The sequence below is a fragment of the Ziziphus jujuba genome, chromosome 7 (genome assembly GCF_031755915.1).
Source record: "Ziziphus jujuba cultivar Dongzao chromosome 7, ASM3175591v1".
Lineage (NCBI taxonomy): Eukaryota > Viridiplantae > Streptophyta > Magnoliopsida > Rosales > Rhamnaceae > Ziziphus > Ziziphus jujuba.
This window is the reverse complement of record NC_083385.1, coordinates 30,572,596-30,575,000: the sequence shown is the minus strand read 5'-3', so window position 1 is coordinate 30,575,000 and position 2,405 is coordinate 30,572,596.

Sequence of the window (2,405 nt, the reverse complement as noted above, 5' to 3'; positions counted from 1 at the left end):
TCAACAGCTGTGAGGAACCTATTTGTGTGTGCTCGTGAGTTTCCCTCTCTTCGAGCATGGCACTTAAGGACTTCCTCTTCGGACAATCTCTAGCCCAATGGGGACCATCACATAAGAAGCAATCTCTCTTCGGCTTGAATTCGGGCTTGCCTCCTTTCTCCCAATCTTTGCTAGGTAATGGTGGCCTTCTTTGATGTTCCTTGCTTTGGGGAGTTTTATAGAACTTGTCTCCCCCACCTTTAGTATAATTATTCTCATCTAATTGAGCTTGCATAAGGGACAAGGTTTCAATTACCTTTGTTTGGAAAGCTTGGCTTTCATGACGCCATGCCTCGGTGTTGGCCTCGTTGGTGCTTTGCATGGTACCTCTAAGCTCCCCCACTTGGCCTTCCACTCGGCCATCGAGCTCCTCCATGCCTTGCTCCACACAATCAAGCCGCTCCAACATGTCGGCAACGGCCAACTCCATCTTGACCACCTTGGTCTCCATGGCGGTGAGAACGTCCTTCGACTTTGAACGCCCACGTCCCTTCCTTGCAGCTTCGGGGATGACCTCCCTTCCCCTTGCTTCTTCAATCACAACCTCTGATGAAGACATTTTGCTCTAGATGCTAGCTTTAACCTTGGCTCTGATACCACTTGTCACGGACTTGTTTGTTTACCCTTCAAGCCGTGCGGCCTTAGTTGCTATTCCGACCCTTTGTTGCAACTAAGTAAGCCTTTTGCCCACTAAAAGAGAAAGCTAAGCAAAGAAAGCTAGAGCACAAAGAGAGTTTGGGAGAATGAAAGTATATTGCTACAAAGAGAGCTTTACAAGAGAATGTGAGAATTCTTGGATGGTTTGGCCAAATGAGGCCTCCACCTATTTATAGGCATACAAAGCTTAATCCTACGGCTATAATTGTTTTAATCCTACGGTGGAGAATGGTTCCCACCTACTCCCACCTACTTTACATAAAATATCTAAAGAAACATCTAGAATGGATATGTACATGGCTTGGCCCATTGTAAGGCCCAAAATAGGCCCAAAGTGGATTATAAGGCCCATAATGGATTGTAAGGCCCAAAATTGAGAGAATGCTCACCAAGTGTTTGATGAAATGCTTCAACCGTGACATTCTCCCCCACCTATGCCGTCGACGTCCTCGTCGAGCTTGCTTCATGGAACCTCTTGCTATGATCTTCAAATTGCCAAAGCGCGATAGCAGGTTCCCAACTTGCTTCGCTAACGGGAAGTCCTTTTTCGCGGGACGTGACACAAGGCCGCCAAGGCCGCCAAGGCCACCAAGGCACAAAGCAGCCGCCAAGGCACAAGGATGGATGCGTGCCAACCCCTTGCCACCAATGCTAACCCGGGGCCCATCCACATTCATACGTATACTTAAAATAGGCCCAAACAAGTCCACCTAAAAGCAGGCCTTGCACCGAGAAGGAAATGGGGTTCGCCTGGAAACCACCATAAATGCCGAACTGAGGCTCATCGTTCCTTTGCTCAGGCCAAAACTGTTACATGGTGCCCCAACTATTGGTTACAAAACTTGTTGGTGCGTTGCTTTGCCCAACCACTGTGCCATGGTGTCCCCCAGCCAAGCCTAGGGTGGTGCCACCGATGCCCCATGCCATGGCCACCATGCCCCACGCCATGGCCACCGATGCCCCATGCCATGCCCACTGATGCCCCATGCCATGGCCACCGATGCCCCATGCGATGCTCACCGTGCCCCATGAGATGCCCACCGTGCCCCATGCCATGCCCATCGGCTTTGCCATCATGCCCAAGGATGGCAAAGGGGTTAGTCTCCATGAAATTATGTGTGTGGACCCAATATAAGGTGTAGCACTTGTAGTGCCCATCGTTGGGGCATCCGTGTGCCATGCCTTGCCCCGTTGGCGGCATCCGTGTGCCATGCCGTGCCTCGCCGCCCCACCACGTACGCATTTTGCCGCAATTTCGTGCAATTTCCGTGCAACATAAAGTTCCAAAAAATCACATGGATCATTTTAAAGCATTCCCAACAAAAAAAACCAACCTCCAACCCATTTCCTATTTTATTCGAATTTTTCTTAGTTTTTCGGCAAAAAAATTATAAAAAATTCTATGTTGCTCCAAAAATTACAAATCCAATTCCATAATGTTCTACCCATTTTTCTAAGCATCCCTGCAAAAAATCTCATCAAAATTCGATGTCTAGAGCAAAAAAAGGCCATTATGACTCCTCGATTCCCACCGATGCCCCATGCCATGCCCATCGATGCCCCATGCGATGCCCACCGTGCCCCATGCGATGCCCACCGTGCCCCATGCGATGCACACGATGCCCACCGATGCCCCATGCGATGCCCACCGATGCCCCATGCGATGCCCACCGTGCCCCATGCGATGCCCACCGATGCCCCATGCGATG